The sequence below is a fragment of the Sapajus apella genome, unplaced genomic scaffold (genome assembly GCF_009761245.1).
Source record: "Sapajus apella isolate SASKATOON/1434 unplaced genomic scaffold, GSC_monkey_1.0 scaffold2, whole genome shotgun sequence".
NCBI lineage: Eukaryota > Metazoa > Chordata > Mammalia > Primates > Cebidae > Sapajus > Sapajus apella.
In genome coordinates, this window is record NW_022436942.1 from 3408992 (window position 1) to 3415995 (window position 7004).

Below are 7004 nucleotides of genomic sequence, written 5' to 3' on the forward strand. Positions count from 1 at the left end.
TCATTTACACAGTGTAGGAAAATTATTTCCCATACCCTTCAAAATATCCAAACTTTCCTCATGCTCCTGAACTCACATATCTTCCAAACTGGGTATCAGAACTCTTCAGCTAAAAATTATACATTGATTCTGACTCACACATTAAACCAATTATATTACTCAGTGCTTTCTCATACAGACAGCATACTTAGAGTGATTCCATATGTTTTGCATCTGTCTCAAAAGTTTCTTTGAGTCAGGACAGTTTTAGCATATCTAGCTGTACTGCAAAAATTAATCAGATTATTTCACTTTTTATTTTTTCTTACCCTCTACTTTATTTTTTCCTTTTTTATATAAAAGCTCGCTGTTTCAAAATAACTTTTTTTTTAAACTATAGGTATACAATAAAAATAAAAATAATATCATTAAGTACTTTGGTAATAATAGGTCCTGGTAAAGATATAGAACAACTAGAACTGTCACATGCTGCTGGTGGGAATGCCATTTCAAAATACCACTTTTCATTATGTACTAAAGCTGAAATGAACATATACGTACTACTGACACAGCAAGTTTAAAAAATGCATAAATATTCACAAAAACACATGTATAAGAATGTTCATAAGAGCACTATTCCTACTAGTCAGAAACTGGGAACAATCCAAATGCCCATCAACATTAGAATGGACAAGTAGATTGAAACTACAGAGCAACTGAGCACCATACAGCAACGAGATTATACAAACCACCACACTTAATCACACAAATATAGATGAAGCTCAGAAATATTAATATATTGATTAAAAGAAGGACCTAATGGATTATTCTATTTACATAAAATTCAAAAACAGGCAAAATGAAGCCAGGATAGTGATTGTTTGGGGAGGGTCTGATAGCCAGAAGAGGGCACAGAAGTGCAGTTCTGGGAAGCTACACATGTTCTGTTTCTTGATTCGGGTGCTAGGTACGTGAGCTATACACCTTGTGAAAACTCATCCAGCTGTATACTTGTTATTTATGAACTTCAATAAAAAGCTTTAAGCAATGTGCTAGTGTCAAAGTCAAGATACTGAACAGATGGCATCCAAATAATGCTATCTAAATTTATATGCAAATTGGCCATACCTTTTTTTCCAGAAAATTTTTAATTGATTTAGCAAATTTATGATTTAAGTGTCGTGAGCTTTTTCTGTTACGCTGAAATCATCCTGGACATTTCAAAGGCCTGTTTCCTTCAATGTACTGTGAATTACTCTCTTTTCTATCTATCTGTGTATCTGCGACATGGCTCCCTGAGGTCAAGTTTTATAACTTTTGTTTACCAGCAATACTGGAAGGTCATGAACATGCATTTTTTCAGTCTTAGTAGAGGTAGAAGATAGAAATGATGCTCCATATGTGCCTATACTAGCTCAGCATTGCTATAAGATAAAATGAGATACTTTATATAAAAAGTGCCTGGTAAGCTTAGTGCAATACGGTCATTTGATGTGATGTGTTCCATTATTTGAAAATGTTTTTAAGTAAATACATAATATTAAGAAATCAATGAAAAAACAATAAATTTACTTACAATGAAAGGATCAACTATAAGATAAATCTCTACACAGTGCCTATTCACGTACATGTGGTGAAGGTGTTTAAACATTTAAAATAAGTGTGAAAAGAAGAAAACACATGTTCTTATTAAGTAAAAATTACTTGCCCTTTCTGGGTCTTAATTTGCTTATATGTGAGATGAAAGTTTGCATTACTGATATCTAATCTTTCAAGATCAAGTATTTCTGTTTCACAAAATGTTATTTATGTATACAATTCACAATTTCAGCATGGTATGAAGGAGAGAGCACTACGCTGTAATGAAAAAGTTCTTTGCACACCAGGCATGGTTCTATTACTAGCTGGAAGGTCTTAAAAAATAATTTAGAATGGCAGAAAATCAGAGATGAAAAAGACCTTAGTCACAACTGACCATTTTGCAGGTGAGGATGCTAAGACTGAGAAACATCGGGTGTTGCACCTAATTACAAAATGTTTCTTAGTAGTGGATCCAGGCCTAGTATCCAGTTCTCTAAAAACTAGTATACCATTTTTATAAACCATTTCCCAAATATATCAATTGTGTTTGTTCCATAATGTGAAAAAAGTGAAGTCAAGTCAATCTCAAAGCATTAAAACTTATACCTGGCTTTGTTTTTTTAAAAGCACTTAAACATTCTATTTTTATAGTTCATCTCCATTTGACTCTAAACAGTTAATATACAACTATCTAGGCTTTTTCTGCTCTGCATAAAAGCATAGCCTTCTCCATATTAGAACTTTGTGCTGTATGTTGCATATTTACACAGATACAAATGTACGTGTACATGTGTTTGTTGAGCACTTTTCACTTCTTGTAGTTGGGATTTCCCATAATCTTGAACCATGATCCACTCTAGCAGTAAAGCTCAGTGCAGAGTTGAGGATCATGGGAGGACAAGTAATATGGGAGAAATACATGCTTTTTTTTTTTTTTTCCAGATCTCAAAATTTCTTATTTACATAAGCCTCATTCTTCTTAAAAATAGAAAGGCAAGTCCCAATCCGTTTCATTGCACAGGATGGTCAATTCTTTCACTACTTTGAAGTCGTAAGAGGTTTAATTGTCAACCAAACAGAGAAACACATAACTTTTCTTGGTGTAAGAGAGGAAATAATACGAGAATAGTTCAAAATTAACGTTTTCATCTGGGCCCTTGATATGTAGTTCTTATCCACTAGATGCATGCCTTTGTGATATCTACATAATTTGTAGGCTCAGAAGTAGTGAAAAGAACAAATGGGACTTGGGTTTGAGATAGTGCCTGCCACTTTGTGATTTTGGGCAGAGCACTTAGTCTCTCCTTCACGGGTTTTTTGAGACTATTAGGTGAGATTACGTCTGAGAAAAGTGCCTTGGAAAATAAAGAGCATTGTGCAATTTTAAGATGTTAGCTGTGTTATTAACTCAATATATGTGCCTGCTAAAAGGTTGATGCCTTTTTTACATTGCTGGAAAGTTTCATCTATTGTGCACCTTCCTACCTTACTTCTAAGTTTTCTTTAGGATTTTTTGCAAGAACATCATCCTGTATACTTTACCACTTAGTAAAAGACAAAGGATGGATACTTAGCATATTGCAGAGGAAAATAATTAATTGAAATGAGAAAATCATTGCAAAGTTTTAAGAGATCTCATCAAAAACTTCTTGGGTGAGAAGAAAACCTAATCCCTAAGTCATAGATCTACCCATAGATATCATATTGTAATTATGTCATCAAAATACCATCTATTTTGTCACTGATGGATGTTTAAGATGTCATATTTGCAAGACACTCTGCATTTATTCAAGTAATACTGACCAAGTGCCTTGGCAAGACATTATGCAAGATGCTATAGGTGCTATATATTGTATAGGTAATGGAGCACATATTTTTCATTCCACAACATTCCTTCATATCCTTACTAACTATGCTCTCCATCTTATTCCTGACCTTCTCATTTGTTTAATTTAATGAGAAATCTGTCTAATTTCTGGGCAGGAGTCCTGTTTTGAAGTGAAAAGAGGGAAATGATGGAAGAAAAAAAGAACCTGTTGGAAAAAGTCTTGGTAGAGAGAGAAAGAATGAAACTAAGACATTAAAAACTACAAGAAGGAAGTTATGATACTTAGCATGATTAATTAGTGATCCTATATTTAAGACAATATTGTCAAGATGCCAGTTCTTTCCATCTTGATCTTTAGGTTCAATATCAAAATCCCAGGAAGTTGGTTGGGTGTGCTGACTCATACCTGTAATCCTGGCACTTTGGGAGACTGAGTAGGGTGGATCGCTTGAGGTCAGGAGTTTGAGACCAGCCTGGGCACCATGGAAAAATTCCATCTCTACCAAAAAAAAAATTAACTGGGTGTAGTGGCATGTGCCTCTGGTCTTAGCTAATTGGGAGGCTGAGACCGGAGAATTGCCTGAACCCAAGAGAGAAAGGTTGCAGTAAGCCATGATCACACCACTGCACTCTAGCTTGGGTGGTAGTGAGACCCTGTCTCAAAAAAAAAAAAAAATCCCAAGAAGTTACTTGGATATCAGCAGACTTATTCTAACATTTACATGGAAAAGCAAAAGACCCAGAATGGCAACAGATTATTGAAGAAGAACAAAATCAGAGGACTGGCACTACTGCCTTCAAGGTTTATGATAAAGCTACAGTAGTCAAGAAAATGTGGTATTGGTAAAAGAATCAACAAAGATATCAATGAAATGGAATAGAGAGCCCAGAAATAGAAAAATATATTTAACTGATCTTTGACAAAGGAGCAAAGGCAATTCAATGGAAAAAGCATACATAGTGATTTCAACAAATGGTTTGGAATAACTAGACGTATACATGGAAAAAAAACTGAATCTAACTACAAACCTTATACTCATCCCCAAATGTAACTCAAAATGGATCATTAGACCTAAATGGAAATCCAAAACTATAAAACTCCTTGAAGATAACATTGGACAAAATGTAGATGACCTTGAATTTGGAAATGGCTTTTTAGACATCTCACAAAAAGCATGATTCATGAAAGGAAAAATTGATAAGTTAGACTTAAAGCAAAAACCTCTGCTGAGCAAAAGACACTGTTAAAAGAATGAAAAGACAAGCCAAGAGTGGGAGAAGATATTTGCAAAACAGATATCTAACAAAGGACTAGTATCCAAAATATACAAAGAGCTCTTAAAGTTCAACATAAGAAAATAACCCAATTTAAAAATGGCCAAAAGATATGAACAGACACCTTAACAGAGGATATACAAAGCAAAAAGCTTAGGAACAGATGCTTATCACTGTATGTTATTAAAGAATTGCGAACGAAAACAAGGAGACACCAGTACACACCTATCAGAAAGGCTAAAATTCAGAACACTGACAATAACAAATGTTAGCAAGAATGTGAAACAAGAACTCTCAGTCATTGCTGGTGGAAATGCAAAATGGGACAGCCACTTTGGAAGACAATTTGGCAGTTTCTTACACAACTATATGTATTTATATCATACGATCCAGCAATTGCACTCCTGGTATTTACCCAAATGAGTTACTGAAAACTTGTCTCCACACAAAAACCTGCACAAAAATGTTTACAGCAACCGTATTCATAGTTGCCAAATCTTGGAAGCCACCAACATGTCCTTCAATAGATGAATGGATAAAGAAACTGTAATTTCTCTGTATAATGAAATATTATTGAGCAATAAAAGGAAACAAGCCAACAAGCCATAAAAACTTAAATGCATATTGCTAAATTTAAAAAGCCAATCTGCAAGGTTATATACTGAATGACTCCAAATATATGACATTGTAGAAAAGGGAAAACTACAGAGACAAACAGGTCAGAGGTTGTGGGAGGCAGGAAGAGATGAAATGGTGGAATACCTGAGATTTTTAGGGCAGTGACACTATTCTGCATAAATTGTAATGGTGGACACATGTAATTTTGTTTGTTGGTTTGGTTTTTTGGTTTTTTTTTTTCTTTTTTTTTTTTTAAAGACCTGGTCTGGCCATGTTGCCCAGCCTAGTCTTGAACTCCTGGGCTCAAGGGATCTTCCCATTTCCACCTCCTAAAGTGTTGGGATTACAAACGCGAGCACCCAGCCACACATCATTATATATTTGTCCAAACCCATAACATATAACACAGAGTGAACTCTAATGTAGTCTGTTAGCTTTAGTTAATATATCTATATTGGCTCATCAATTATAACAAATGTACTACAATAATGCAAGATGTTAATAAGTAGAGGAAAGGAGATATAAGAACTCTTTTTACTTTTCCACTCATTTTTTCTGTAAGCCTAAAACTGCTTAAAAAAAAAAAAGAAGTCTATTAATTAAAAAAAGAAGATCCCATGCAATTATTCATTGGAGAGCAATCAGCTACCAATTTAGTGAACAAATTTTTAAAGTCTTTCTAAAATTTGCAATTTGCTTGAATGCCTGAATTTACATGAAGATTAATTATATTGTCTAATCATAAGTCATATTGTATTTTCTTTGTAGAGATGGGGTTTCCCTATATTGCCCAAGTTGGTCTTGAACTCCTAGGATCAAACAATCCTCCCACCTCAGCCTCCCAAAGTGCTGGAATTATAGGTGTGAGCTACCACACTCAGTCTAGTCAAAAATTTTAATAGTTCATGAAAAGAGAGTCCTAAGTTCTTTCCACATCAACTGTATTTACTGTTAAATCATCACAATGTCTTCATGCCAACATTTTCCAAATAAAAAGCCTGAGGAACATTAATCCTACAAAATCATCTTGGAAGCATTTCTGATCAAATTAGGGAAATACAGTACTCAATAGTATTTCCTTATTGAAATTTCACAATGCATATTGGCATATTAAAAATCTCCCAGAAGTCCTGCCCAAAACAAATCTATTAACTATGTTTAGTTTAGTCCAGACTATTTCAATTATTAAACCACAGATTCTTTTTTTTTTTTTCAGTAAAACCTATTAAAATCTGTGGGGTATTAGTTCTGAGTAACATACTTAGAAAAGTGCTGCATAAAAAGATTACAAAATTTTTTATTTCTAATGAATTGGATCCAACTTTGTTTATAGCTTTGTTGAAAATATTAATTTACAATAAATCACATATTTAAAGGGGGTAATTTAATGACACCTATTTATACATCTGTGAAACTATCATCCCAGCCAAGATAATGAAGACATCCATCAAACTCCCAAATTTCTTCATATCACTTTGTAAGTCTTCTATTCCATTCTTCCTTAACCTTATTCCCAGGGAACTTTTGGGTTGGTTTCTGTCACCATAGATTTGTTTACATTATCTTTCTTTTTTTTTTTTAATTGCATTTTAGGTTTTGGGGTACATGTGAAGAACATGCAAGATTGTTGCATAGGTACACACATGGCATCATGATTTGCTGCCTTCCTCCCCTTCACCTATATCTGGCATTTCTCCCCATGCTCTCTCTCCCCAACTCCCCA